The sequence below is a fragment of the Theropithecus gelada genome, chromosome 7a (assembly GCF_003255815.1).
Source record: "Theropithecus gelada isolate Dixy chromosome 7a, Tgel_1.0, whole genome shotgun sequence".
Taxonomy (NCBI): Eukaryota; Metazoa; Chordata; class Mammalia; order Primates; family Cercopithecidae; genus Theropithecus; species Theropithecus gelada.
In genome coordinates this window covers 30,569,169-30,583,667 of record NC_037674.1, presented here as the reverse complement: position 1 = coordinate 30,583,667, position 14,499 = coordinate 30,569,169, and the positions used below count along the sequence as shown (strand labels likewise).

Genomic DNA, 14,499 nt, shown 5'->3' with positions numbered 1-14,499 from the left:
TTACTGTGGGCTCTAATGAACTGTGTTGTCTGCCCAGATGTCCTCTTGAATTCTTGGAATGCTATCCTCCGAGACTCCCAGATCCATAAACGACTCTTTCCCTTTGTTGACGTGCTCCTTAGTCTCTTGGTGTTTGACCTTGATATGACTTTGAACCTGTCTGAAAACTCCCTTTGTACTTAATCCCTGTGGATTTGAGTTGATTTTGTGCTGCCTTGACATAAAGCCAGGTAGGGAATGCCAGGGGTTTCTCTGTCCCCTCTACCTCCTGCCCCTTTCTCCTTCCCTGGAACTTTGTAATGGTTTTAAGCAAGGGTACTTTCTTGTAAAACACTCCTCCTGGCACAGCCATTAGCTGAGCCTAATACTAGAAATTTCTTCTGAATTCATAGAAAGAAGAAAATCTGAAGTTTTACTTTGATCAGTATTTTAAAAAATTTTTGTACCTCTTTATGCTCTTTTGTGCTATAATTTAGTATGAAGTGACTTCTGATACAGCTCAAAATAATATGTTCTCAGTTATCTTAAAGTTGCTATACCAACATTTCATTGTGTTCTTCAAACCATACCTTGACTTTTGAGGGTTCCATCCATATATAGATTTTTGAGTCCGTCAGGACTAATCTGGTCATATTTTCTGATGGCCTCAAAGTGTCCATTTAGATACAAGAAAGGATCACCAGTGTAGCTGGTTACAAACATCCTCCCAACAGTTTTCTCTCTTGCGCCTTTAAGGACACCAGTTTCCTATCCCATGGTCAGTGCTGCTTCCCTTTTGGGCCATTTGGCCTAGATTTTTCCAGGACTCATTTCCAGGACACATTCCCTGGGAATGACCCAGTTATGGTTGTTCTCAAGACTCTTCCTGTGGTCTCATTTCATTCTCTCAAGCTTTAGATAGCTCCTCTTGCAGTTCTCACCAGGGACACCCAAAGCATTTCAGATCCCTCCCAGATAAGAAGTGTGTTAAGGTGGTATAGGAGACGCTGAATAAAGAGTGTGGCAGACCTTACAAATGAGCTGTCAACTGAAGTGGTTAGGCAGAGAGGAGGTGTTTAGGGACAAAGCCAAAGGCAAAGGAGATGATTCAGAGCTGCATTGTAGGTAGACCTTTCTGCAATGATTTTCCAAATGTGTACCGTGAGATTTTTCTTATGTCCTTGGTGGGTCTATGGGCGCTGGTGTCTTAACCTTCACTCCTTTCATTAGAATCATTCTGCTGCCACCTATTTTATATGTTGGGGTGCCATGTAAGATTTTATTTGAAGAAACAGTTTTATTGCTAAAGAAAGTTTGCAACCAGCTGGACCAGAGCAGTTTTCTGAGGCAATGAAAGGTTTGTTGCAATGACATTATGTAGGTTTCCTATGCAGGAACTGGCTCTGAAGACACTCATCTGCTGTGAAAAAGAAGTAGCCCAAACCTAGAATAGCCCTTTCATGCTTCTAGAAGTCAGACAAGAAACTTCCCAAAGAATAATCTCTATAGTGATCTGTAATAAAATGTTATGATGCAACATATTGTGTTCGTTCTTTATTGCTCAATTGACTGTTGTAACAGGATGAAAGCAAACGTGTGCTGAAACGTGTGCCTGAGCCTTGACTGCCGTTTCTTGAATGTAGTTCACATGTGCTTCCTTAAATAATTTTACAACAATAGACAAATGAATCCATTCTGATTAAGAAAAGGAGAGAAGTCTAGTGCAAATTACAGGCTTCTCCACTAATAATTATAGGAATTCCAAATAACATGTAAATGCTAATGGCAGACGTAAATAACTTAAAGTAGCATAAATAAACAACTTGGAGGTCTCTAAATTTGGTATATCACTTATTTGACCATATACTTTTTTTAATTCCAGTTTTTAAAAAACATAATAGAAAGTCCAGGCGCGGTGGCTCATGTCTGTAATCCCAGCACCTTGGAAGGCTGAGGTGGGCAGATCACTTGAGGTCAGGAGTTTGAGACCAGCCTGGCCAACATGGTGAAACCCCATCTCTACTAAAAAATACAAAAATTAGCTGGGCGTGGTTGCGCAGGCCTTTAGTCCCAGCCACAGGAGAGGCTGAGGCATGAGAATCACTTGAACCTGGGTGGCGGTGGTTTCAGTGAGCCCGAGATCACACCACTGCACTCCAACTTGGGTGACAGAGTGAGACTCCATCTCAAACAAACAAAAAAACCCCAAAAAACCCCAAAAACAAACAATAGAAAAATAAAAAGTAAGTTTACAGAACTCTTTTTTTTTTTTTTTTTTTGAGACGGAGTCTGGCTCTTTCGCCCAGGCTGGAGCGCAGTGGCGGGATCTCAGCTCACTGCAAGCTCCGCCTCCCGGGTTTACGCCATTCTCCTGCCTCAGCCTCCCAAGTAGCTGGGACTACAGGGGCCCGCCTCATCGCCCGGCTAGTTTTTTGTATTTTTTAGTAGAGACGGGGTTTCACCGTATTAGCCAGGATGGTCTCGATCTCCCGAGCTCGTGATCCGCCCGTCTCGGCCTCCCAAAGTGCTGGGATTACAGGCTTGAGCCACCGCGCCCGGCCCCAGTTTACAGAACTCTTAAAGTATTTTCATGAATCCTAGAGTTTCACAGAATGCAAACTGAATAGCACAGATTTAGTGCTTCTCTGAATAAAGACTGCAATGCTTACTCTTTTATTATGCTTTATATTCATCCTCTTTAAGAGATGACCTTGGGCTTATTTTCTAAAAATGAATATGATCTAGGAGTTTCAACACACCTTTCTTAGAAACAGATGAAGTAGCAAAAAGATAAATAATGGTATATCAGATCGAAAACCACAACTAACTAGTTTGACTAGAATGTATGTAATTTTGCATCCAGCTAACAGGGTGTACAGATTGTTTTCACATAATCATGGAACACTTATAAAACTTAATTCAGGTGGAGCATGGTGGCTTATGTCTGTCATTTCACCATTTTGGGAGGCTGAGATAGGAGGATCACTTAAGCCCGGGAGTTCAAGATCAGCCTGGGCAGCAACATAGTGACACCTTGTCTCTACCAAAAAACTGAAAAAGAGTTATCCATTTTTGGTGGTGCATACCTGTGATCCCAGCTACTTAGGAGGCTGAGATGGGAGGATTGCTTAAGCTGGGGAGGTCAAGGCTGCGGTGAGACATAATTGCGCCAGTGCGCTCCAGCCTGGGCAACAGAGTGAGACCCTGTCTCTAAATAAATAAACTTAATTCCTCTTAAATTCCCCCAAATTCGATGTTATGCAGACCACATTTAGCAATCACAGTGCAATAAAATTAGAGATGGACAACAGTAATAGCAAAAAAGCCAACTGTAATCTGACAGGCTGAGTTAGAAACTGGCTGGATGAGTGTGCATTGTTGTTCTTCAGTCCTTTTGTATAAGTAAACACAAGTCACACCCCATTCTATAAACAGCTGCTGATAGAAATGCAGTCAGTTCTGAGACTCTGCATACTGAATAATAGGTGAAATAAGGAAAGACTTTGAGAAGCAATAAGAAGTATATTTGATTTGACCTTGTCCATTAGGTGAGTTTCCTTTCTTTTTTTTTTTTTGGTTCAGTTACTAAAGAATATGATATTTAGGGAACATTTAAACATGTGTTGTAAATATATATTAATGGAGACAGTAGACTTGACAAAAATCAAAAAGACCTGTATATAGCTGGCTGTCTACAGCGTACTGACACCAAATGGAAGAAGCTAAGAATCCTGGCATCATTGGTTTAGTGGTATTAAAACATCAGGAAAGGCCGGGCGCGGTGGCTCAAGCCTGTAATCCCAGCACTTTGGGAGGCCGAGACGGGTGGATCACGAGGTCAGGAGATCGAGACCATCCTGGCTAACACGGTGAAACCCCGTCTCTACTAAAAAATACAAAAAACTAGCCGGGCGAGGTGGCGGGCGCCTGTAGTCCCAGCTACTCGGGAGGCTGAGGCAGGAGAATGGCGTGAACCCGGGAGGTGGAGCTTTCAGTGAGCTGAGATCCGGCCACTGCACTCCAGCCTGGGCAACAGAGTGAGACTCCGTCTCAAAAAAAAAAAAAAAAAAAAAAAAAAAAAAAAAAAAAAAAAACCATCAGGAAAAGCCTTGATTTTTCTGAGCCTAGTTTACTGTTTTTAAAAGAACTAAGTTGGGATATAATAAACATATTTATAGATACTAATGTTTTAAACGCGTGACCTGTTTGTATCAGAATGCTACCTTTTCATTAACATTATGGTAAAGCCCAAACTGGCATAGTACTAAGAAGCACTTGGGTTTCCAGAATGGCTTTTTTCCCAGACTTTACAGGGGAAAAACTCTTCCTGATTGGAAAAGTGGGAGTCCCTGAAGACACAGCAACATTATGAATTTATTGAGGAGGGTTGCACACCTTGAAGTTCACATAGCAACTCAGTGTGTAACAAGAAAAGCACTGGCATTGTTAGTTTCATGTCACTTTTTGCACATGCAAACTGGAGTTGGCAACAGTACCTGGAGATGAGGGACAGGAAAGCCAGAAGAGGAAAAAGACTAAAAGTAGAGAGGCTATGGCACCCAGATGATGGTTGGAAGTGAGGCTGTTGGAACACAGCATGGGGTGTGGTAGGGCGGATGTTTGACTATGGAAATGAAAATCAGCTGTGAAGAGATGGAAGTCCTGTGTGCTTTAGCATGCAACCATGTACCTGAAGAACATATTCCGTGGGCAGAGAATGTATCTGTTTAAATGTGGTTACTGCCTGTAGTCAGGGCGTGGTGCTGTGCGCCTGTAGTCCCAGCTGCTCGGGAGGCTGAGGCTGGAGAATGGCGTGAACCCCGGAGGTGGAGCTTGCGGTGAGCTGAGACTGCACCACTGCACTCCAGCCTGGGCAACAGAGCGAGACTCTGTCTCAAAAAAAAAAAAATGTGGTTAGTGAGGGTGAGGGTGTGGGGTAGGCAGGACAAGGGAGGTGTGAAGCCATACCCGGTGCCTCTTAGTAGTCTTTTTAAGTATCTATGTGCCAAACTGATGGTACTCATATTCTCATTTTTTAAAAAGTCAATGATAAATGAGCCCCTCTCTTCCCCAGTTACTGTCAACTCGTGGACATTTGTCTAATTGTTTTTATTATTTGGACAGTCATCTTTAACAGGTCTGGCTGCTTCTAATTCAACATTTTTCTTAGAAGGAAAGAAGCATCATTGCTCCTTCAGAAAGCAAAGGGTTTGCTTTTTGAATTGGTGTGTTTCCCTAACAGATTAACATCTTTCCTGTGTTGCAGCAAACAAAAAACTTGAGGAAGGTGAGATGCAAGAGGGAGTCAGTCTGTGTTGGTCAAAGGTTTTCCATGCACGTTTCATGTTGCAGGAAGATGAGTCTTGGCAGATTCCTTGACACTGTTTTTAGGTCTGCGTTTTGCAACTTGGAAATTCTCCTTGCAATGTGAAGTCCTTTGAGTGCTGATTTTTTTTTTTTTTGAATGCTATCTGATTTGTAATTCTCTCAGTCCTGGCTGTGCTGTCATTTCTATTTTTTTCTGCCTTTGAGCCTTGAGCCCACGAGTTTGGTGGCACTCTGAGATAACCAAAGCTCTGCATTTTACCTCTTCAGAGCTTGTTAATACCAGAATTCCCTGTACTTACCAGTTGGGCTTGCAGATGTTTCACCTTCCAGGTGGCTTAAGTTGTTCCTTCTTTTTCATTTTCAGGAAATATTTCCACTCCATTCTTTGATAGCTTTATGAAGTCTCAGTGTCATCCTGAAGGTAGAGTGGAAAAACCACCAGGCTCAGTGCTCAAGCCTGATTTAAGCCTTAATCTGTCATAATCATAAGAATAGCTATGGTTCATTGATCTTCATTAGGCATTTTGCTGCTCACTTTATACAGGTAGGAGGTGGTGTACTGTTATTTGAATTTAGGAGAACTTGACTCCGAAGTCTGTGTTTCATTGTCTTCTATGTGCTCACAAAAAGCAACCACTCAGTGGGAGCATACTTCATAGATTTTGCACTTGTTCCAAATTCTTGGAGGCTGCTTGCTTCTTGGTGGTGGTAAGAGGCATGTTTAGCTATGGGTTGAGCAGACTATTGCAGTGTTGTGTGGTTGTGTCCATTCTGAGACTGCTGTCACATTATTTGAGATATTACTAAGCAAACCAAACAGCCACACCTGTTTCCACTGTATTGCCTATGTTTTACCAATGGCATATATTCTATGTTTGCTTTTCTTTTCTATTACCCTATATCTATAAAGCAAGAGGTACTTGTCACAAACTGTAAGTCCTATAAGACCCAGTGTTTTGATGCATTTACTTTCCATAAATCTCTATAAACATTCATATTCTGATCCTGGAAGAGCCTTGGGCAACAAATAATGTCTTTTGGGTAAATGAGTCAATGGTTTCCATAAATTAAAAAAAAAAGCCGATATCTCATTTGAGTCATTGACATTGGTCTTCCACAACCTTTTCTGCTTTCAGGAATCATTTCAATGCCCTCTTGTTTCCTAACATATAGTTGTTTGTGTTATTTGCCTACTGGGTTATGTTGGTCACCCACTGAGGTGATGGTAACATTTCAGAAATAGTTCATGGGTTTCTGGGCTATGAGTGTTTACTTTTTCTTCATCCTGGTCTTTCTCTTTAAGAAAAATTATGAACATCTGGAAGATGCTTTTAAAAATGAGGTATGTTTTGGAAGCATTTAGAAATGTGTGTGTGTGTATATATATATGTATTATATGTATATATTTACATGTTATATATATGTGTATATACATGTGTATATGTACATTACATGTAACTCCCGGGTTCAAGTAATTCTCTGCCTCAGTCTCCTGAGTAGCTGGGACTACAGGCTAATTTTTTTGTATTGTTAGTAAAGTCAGGGTTTTGCCATGTTGGTTTTGAACTCCTGACCTCAAGTGATCCGCCTGCCTTGGCCTCCCAAAGTGCTGGGGTTACAGGCATGAGCCACCATGCCCGACCTAGAAATGGATATTTAAATCAACACTATTTGCAGATAATTTTATTTTTTGTCTGAAGAACTTGCTATACTGGAATATCACCATCTGCTAGAAGCTGGTCTAGCAGTTTTCTAGCATTTGGTCTAAAAGTTTTCACTTTGTTTAAATGAGGGAAATGGAATATTCCTATGTAGCAGGTGCATTTGTAAATATTAAGCCAAATGCTGTACACCTTAAAATCTCAACAGTTTCTAGCTGTGAACTTCTCTGCTGCCTCAACATCACTGTTAAGGATGGACTTATGTTATTATTATAAAACACTGTACTGATAGGAATGCACTTATGAATCTTAGGTTATAGGTGAATATAAAATGCAGTTATCTAATATTCTGAATTTAGATAAAATCAAACTCATCTTTTAATAAGAAACAAGGAAAAATCATATTCCTGTTTCCTTCTACTTTTCAAAGGTGTTAGATTTCCACTTCTCTACGCCTGAGATTTTGCACAAACAAGACAAGCTCTTTGTTTATAACGTCATTTTTTCCACTCTTGACATATTAGGGAGGGCAGGACCATATCTACACACATCTAGACCAGAAGTTGAGATGAGTAAACTGCACAGAAGACATAGGCTGTCTCCACTTATGGAAATGGGGTTCCTGCTATTGGGCACTATGCATCTTGCTTTTGAAGTGAAAGTAGCTGTGTTTCACTTCAGGGTGTGGGAATTGTAATGGGCTGTGAGAGTTGTGGCCAGGGCTCATTTGGTAAATACAAGTTGTCCCTACTCAAATATCTTGGTACATTATAAAATGCCTCTTCTATCCTGCCTCATGCCACGTGACTTCTCTTCCTTGCTTTTGGTGTCTCTGTTATGTGTTCCCTTCCAGAATGCCACGTATGGGTCCACAGTGGCATCGTTAAAAACAAAACAAACAAACAAAAAACCAAGAAAAGCCTACTGCTTTTAACGTTAAACATAAAAGCACTGATAAGCTTTATAATTCTATGCCAGTCATTTGTATATGAACATTTTCTCCAAACGAATCCCTGGACAAGGGGCTGTTAAATTATATGAAAGAACATGTGGTGTTGTAATTCACATAAATGCTGATGTTCTGTGCTACCCGAAAAGTGATAGTTGTATTCACCTGCTCCTGTTTCTCTGCAAAAATAATTTTACACCGCAAGAACTGAAGTCCATAAGCTACCTGGGAACACGCGAATATTTTATTAACCATTCTAAAAAATACAAAATATTTTCAGATAAAGCATTCTTTATAATATACCTTATGTTTCTCTTTCTAAATATTTCTCCTCTTGAGCTCAGGAGTTTGAGACTAGCCTGGGCAACACAGGGAGACCTCATCTTCCCACCTACAAAAAATAAAAAAGCTGGGCATGGTGTATGGTTTTGTGCACTGCTGTGATCTCAGCTGCGTGGGAGGCTGTGACAGGAGGATCACATGAGCCCAGGAGGTTGAGGCTGTCTCTTTATTCTCTACTGAGCTTCACGTGTTTTTGTTTGTTTGTTTTGTTTTGTTTGTTTGTTGGCTTGGTTTTTGAGATGGAGACTCCCTCTGTCTCCCAGGCTGGAATGCAGTGGTGCCATCTCTGCTCACTGCGACCTCCACCTCCCAGGTTCAAGTGATTATCCTGCCTCAACCTCCCTGAGTAGCTGGGATTACAGGCACCCATCACCATGCCCAGCCATTTGTATTTTTGTATTTTTAGTAGAGACGGGGTTTCACCATGTTGACCAGGCTGGTCTCAAACTCCTGACCTCAAGTGATCCGCCCATCTCAGCCTCCCAAAGTGCTCTAATTACAGGTGTGAGCCACCATACCCGTCTGAGCTTCACATTTTTATTCCTTTTGCATGTTTATTCCTTTTGCATCTTTGTGAAACATCTGACTTGGGATATGAATTTTGATGTCATGTTGTGTTATGTTTATGAGAGAAGCTTAAAATGTTCAGAATGATTGGCTTATTTGAAAACCCAAAGGCAGGTATAGTCATTGGGAGAAGTTAGACTGGGGCATGGCTAAAACCATAAGGTCTAAGGTAGGCAAGGAGTAAGAGATACATTTTCCACATTGAGTATAACTGAGTTGGATCCCCATTGTACGCTGGCACCCAGCATATAGTAAGCATTCAATCAATATTTATTGAATGAAGGAAAAAGATAGAGGGTCAGAAGTATCCTTACAGAGACATGATGTCAGAGAAAATAAAGTCTCGCTGTGTTGCCCAGGCTGTAGAGCAATGGTACGATCTCGATGTGATTCTCCTGCCTCAGCCTCCAAAGAAGCTGGAATTACAGGTGCCCGCCACCACGCCCAGCTAATTTTTTGTATTTTTAGTAGAGATGGGGTTTCACCATGTTGGCCAGGCTGGTCTGGAACTCCTTACTTTAGGTAATCCACCCCGCTTGGCCTCCCAAAGTGCTGGGATTACAGGTATGAGCTGCTGCACCCAGCCTAAAATAATCTTATTTGAGAGGAAAATACTAAGGGACTGAGCAATTCTACAGGGAAATGGAAAATTTCATGATTACTCTGCTTGCTTTTCATTTTGAAACCATGGGAAAGAAAGATGATTTATGGGATATGGTACAAGTATCAAGAAGAGTTTTTTGTTGTTGTTTTGTTTTTTTCTTGGATTTGCAGTGACCAACAAGAAGCAGACAAGCTCCCAATTTATGACTTCTCTCCTTGGCAGAGCTCATCAGGAGGAAGGGCTTCTTGACAGAGGGACTCTGGGGACAGAAGTACAGATCCCTCAACCCAACCTCTCTAACAGCCCAAGCCTTAATCGTAAAGCAGTTTATCACTGCTATAACTGCTGGCACTGAAGAAAACTTGTGATTCTTGAATTCAAGAAGCTATAACTGAGGTTTCTTGCTCTGAAGGAAGGAATACAGACAGACGAAAAAATACGCATACATGACTGAAATTTAGGAGACTTGAGATCTAGACTAGCCCCATATCTAACTGGTTTATTTCAGACTATTCATTTGCCTTCTCTGGGTTTCAGTTTCCTCTTCTGGAAATTAGAGCATTCAACTGATGGGTACTCCTAGGTCTGAAATTACCAAAAACCACCCAGATACAACTCATTCTTAGATTGGAATGCCAAAGTAGATTTTGTGATGGGTAGGGTACCCCAAAGTCATTGTATTTACATTGAATTTCTTTCTATAATTTTTCTGAAGGTTCAGGTACTGGTTACATTAAGAATAGGTTATAAAATTACATGCCTTGCTAATAAAGAACTTGGTGAAACTATTAGTAGTATTGTTAATAAGTTTCAATTATTGAACACTTAGCACAGGGCAAACAATGTGCCAAAAGCTTTCTGTGGGTTATCTCACTTAGTCCTTAAAACAACTCAGTGAGATTAGTACTGTTATTATCTCCATTTTACAGTTGAAAGAAGAAGGCTTAGTTTAAAAAACTTGGATCAAGTCCTACAAAGTAGAAAAGTCAGAATCTGAACTCAAGTCTATTTGCCATCACACTGAGAAAACATCACTCTCTATATAGTATGAGTCTTGTCCAGACATGAAGTTCTTTTTAAGGATAATGAGCAGATAAAATAAAATCAAGTGTATTTATTACATGTAGTTGTTCAGTTAATATTATTCCTCCCCTTTCTTTTGCTCTGCACTAAATATGAGTAATAGAGGGAAAATTTGGCTTTCAAAAGATGGCTGACCTGTCTGGAGTAGTTTTAGAATGATTCTTCCTAATAGTAGGGGATCCTAAGGTTGGAGTCTATGATTGACTTTAATATGACACGTCATGGAAAATCCAGGCTGTGATATGTCTGTGTGTGTGTGTAGGAGAGACAGAAAGAGAGGGAGAAATAGAACTAGATATTTTCCCTTTGCTCTTAACTAAATCTACTCTCTTCTATCTTGTTTCCTAAAAAACGCTTAAAAAGTATTTTTGAAAACACTTAAAATTTTTTTAAGTGCTTTTTTCCTTCAACTTTTATTTTAAGTTCGGGGGTACATGTGCAGTTATTTTTATTTATTAAAAAATTTTATTTAAAGATGGGATGTTAATCTGTTGCCCAGGCTGCTGTGTAGTGATGTGATCATATCTTACTGCAGCCTTGAACTCCTGAGCTTAAGCAATCCTCCTGCCTCAGCCTCCCAAGCAAGTAGCTAGAACTACAGGCTAATGCTACCACACCTGCCTAATTTTATATATATATATATATATATATATTTTTTTTTTTTATATATATATATATTTTTTTTTAAGAGATAGGTCTTACTAGTCGCCTGGGCTAGTCTTGAACTCCTCACCTCAAGCTATCCTTTTGCCTCAGCCTCCTCAGCCACTGGTATTACAGGTGAAAATATGTTTTATTTTAAAAATAAGGAAGATGATAGACTTTCTCTCACTGGGCAATTAACACCACATAGTACATGTTGAGGAAGTGGGTGTTCCTTGCTTTCTATTGTTAATCTGATGATAGTGAGGGTGGAGAGCACTTTGAAAAAATATTTGTATAAGGAGGAGAGAGAGAAGTGAGCTGAATAAGAAAGTCTTTTGCGTATCCCAAATTAAGGTCATTCTTGGCTTTTTAGAAGACATTTCCTTGAGGTAGACAGCACTTTTTTCAAGAAGGTACAGAGTTTAAATATGTAACCTTGGCTTCAAATACTCTTAGCACATCCTTATTTTTAAAAATTAATTTTCAGTTTAGGGGCTCAGTGTACTTTCTTATACTTCTAGGAAAGAAAAGATCATTGCCTGCATATTGACCCTTGGAAGCCAGATTGCTGGATGCTGCTGCTGCTCATAGCAGCTAATACTTACATAGGACTTACTATATGTCCTGTCCACTGTTCCAAACTTTATGTGTATACCCTAGCTCAATCCTCACAATAGCCCTCAGAAATAGCTTTATTATTGTGCTTCATTAAGTCTAAAATATATTGATGATGCATTCTTGACCTTGCTAGAAGATGCTAACAAAAGACTTTCACACAACTGTATCTCTAGTGACACCTGATTTATAATAGCAATTGCAAGATGTCTTGGGTTGTAAGACTGAAATGTAAGATGCACCCCAGTTTTAAAGAAGTTAAAATAAGAAAGCATGTTAGAATTGATAAAATAGAATCTCATTCCTATTTTACAGACGAGGAGCCCAAGACAAAAGAGATTAAATAAATTTTCGAAAGTTACGTGACTGGACTCAAATACAGGTGGCTTGGTTGTAGAGTTTCTGCCTTTAACCTCCGTGTTTTTCTCCTGTCAATAATACACTGGAATTGAGCCTATGCTAATATGTGGGTAGACTGGCCAAGATCCAGTTACTTATGCCCTCGTTGCGGCACTCATGATAGAACAGCCCCAGATCTTTCTGAGGGAGACAGTGTATATGCTATGTACAACCTGCCTCTAGGGCAGTGATGAGGATTGTTGTACTAATGTGTGTAAAGTGCTTGACATGTGGACATCTGACCTAGGCTTCAGATACATTTTCAACAAGAGAGTGTCACAGGGAAGTCCTTCTGAAACGGCTTCCCAAACCTCAGTAGGCTGGAGTACAAGCAGGAAATGGTGAGTGTACAATGTTGTTTGGGTGCCACCAATGTCAAATTCTGGTACTATGTGTTCTCACTGTTTCCCTTTGTCCTCTGAAATGCCGACACAAAAATCATTTACATTATTAGATTTCTGTATTTGAGGAGTGGAGTATTTTCTTCCTGGAAAACAGGCCCTAGGAATACCACTCAGGACTTGAGTAATAAATTAAAAAAATTATTTATATGAAAATCTACCATCAATTGAGACTTAACATGAAGTTGTCTTCACCTAGTAGTGATAAGTAGTGATGAGAAAACCAGGTATGGGATTGCAAGATGGAGTTGGGAGTCTAGTCTGCTATGGACTAGAATGATTTTCTGCTGAAAGATGGGGTAATTCCATTAACTCCAGGCTTTCACTAATTGGACTGCAAGCTCAGATAAGAAGGCTGCCACCCTGAACACCATGCCCAAACCTTGAAAGATCTGTTATTTTGAAAACCTGCCTGCCCCCAACTCCCTTTATTTCTCTGAAATTTCCTTATTCTTTGGAATTCTGGTCTCTGTTAACCCAGACCAGCCTGGTCAGTGTGATCAATTTTGGACAAACTCTAGACAGCATCCAAATTTGCTGAAGGTTTTCCCCAATTGAAGTCTTCATTGCTGGGTCATGGGTGAATGTTTTTCTGCCGGGTCTTTGAGGTAAGATGGGAGATGAATTCTCAACCCAGGAAGCCTGTGTCACTCATCACATCTTTCCCTGTTATCTGTCATCATCTCCTATGCCAGTGCTCCTTTCTCCCAATCCTTTACTGTCCTCGAACACATACATGCTGTTCCAGTGTGGCGATACAGTATGTAATGGTGGAGATACATTTTTGGATACAGAATACCTACAAATGAGGTAATTTAAAAATAGAATTTGAAGTTTGTTGGTTTGGCACAAGTTTTAAGCACCACACTGTTGTTTTTGGTGCTTCCGATTGTCATTTTACATTTCTAGTTTTGAACTGTTGGGACATCTGAAATTAATTTGAAACATTTCAGACTGTTTTGAACCAGTCTATATCAGTCTAAACAAGTAAGAACAATTTTATAGATAACTGTAGTTATCAAACTAGTTTCCAGCAGTTTAATAGAGTTTGAGCAAGTGTGACTCAATTGAAAGTAGATTTAATTTGTCAGCAGAGTTTGATCCAGTAAAATATACTCAGAACCAACTAAAACTTATAGGAGCCTGTCAGAACCTGCATGTCCAAGTCAGAGCCTATTTGAGCTAGCTAAAACCAGTCTGAAGCAATTAAAGCTAATTACAATGAGACTCCAATAATTTTGGTTAGATATATCAGGTTTTAACCAGAGTCAGAAAGTAGTTTTGTAGGAGAACCTCTTTTAACTCACCCTAAAATAATATGAACAAGATTCTTTTGAACAACTATGAACTTGCTGAAATGGATGGGTGTATTTTATATGGATTTGAACCTGTTTTCAAGTTGATCAGAACTCTTTTGAAATAAACATATCTTTATTAAATGAATTGCAAATGGTTAGAACCAGCTAAAAAAGATCAGAATTAGTTTGAAAGTGATCTTTGTTAACTCAGCCGACCACTTTGAACCAGTGAGCAATACTTTGTGCTAGAAAAACATGTTTTAAGCTGGCCAGAGTCAATTTGAAAATTGTTCTAGGTCTTCAGACTCAGTCTGAATGTCCACAATGGAGACAATAAGTGAGCTAACAGTTAAGTACCCAGTATATGCCAACCATTGTGCTGGGCATTCCATAAACAGTATCTCATTGAATCCTCAGAACAATGGTGTGAGGTGTAGTATGTATTCTTTTTTATAGAACAGAAACCTGGAAATCTAAGGCTCAGAGACATCTAAGTAATTGGTATCTGGGAGATTTGGGATTTCAAACCCAGCTCTGCTTGATTTTATGAGTTTCCTATTAGGTTACCTTGTAAAATACCATACTAGTGGTCACTTTAAAGCCCAATATTGCATTTGTAACAAAAATG

At 39.8% G+C, this 14,499-nt stretch overlaps 1 protein-coding gene across 4 annotated transcripts in view; it reads left to right on the top strand.

Annotated features, from left to right (window-relative positions):
- Positions 1-14,499, top strand: part of RAB27A (RAB27A, member RAS oncogene family) — an 89,194-nt gene that overhangs the window by 40,369 nt on the left and 34,326 nt on the right. Inside the window, exon 1 of one of the 4 annotated variants that reach the window (XM_025389557.1) lies at positions 3,437-3,527. The exons of the other annotated variants lie outside the window; for them this stretch is intronic. The gene's annotated coding sequence lies outside the window, so the exon portion shown is untranslated. Of the gene's footprint in view, positions 1-3,436; positions 3,528-14,499 lie in introns of those variants that run through there. 4 annotated transcript variants of the gene reach the window in all.